A 335-nucleotide genomic window follows, 5' to 3' on the forward strand; every position below is an offset into this window, starting at 1 on the left:
AGAAATTTTTACTTACAGTTGCTTGCGTCTAGATAGGCCGCACTGATTTCTGCTCCTTATTATTGCTATTGGTTTTTTTCCAAGACGCAATAAAAAGCGGCCTATTATTAAATTTGTTAGAAAAAAATCAATCAATTTACTTATAAACCTGGAGAGCTTACCTGCAACTCTAATTGTTCACCCACTTCACATTCTCCGCACTTATTATACACACGTATTAATATGCTACTAACTTACTAAAAATATGCCCCAAGATATATATAACTTACACGGCCGTGTTTTTTACAAGCAGAAGCAAGATGATCAGTATTAGGCCCGATACCCTGTAAATATTA

The sequence above is a fragment of the Metarhizium robertsii genome (genome assembly GCF_000187425.2).
Source record: "Metarhizium robertsii ARSEF 23 chromosome Unknown MAA_Scf_1, whole genome shotgun sequence".
Classification (NCBI taxonomy): domain Eukaryota; kingdom Fungi; phylum Ascomycota; class Sordariomycetes; order Hypocreales; family Clavicipitaceae; genus Metarhizium; species Metarhizium robertsii.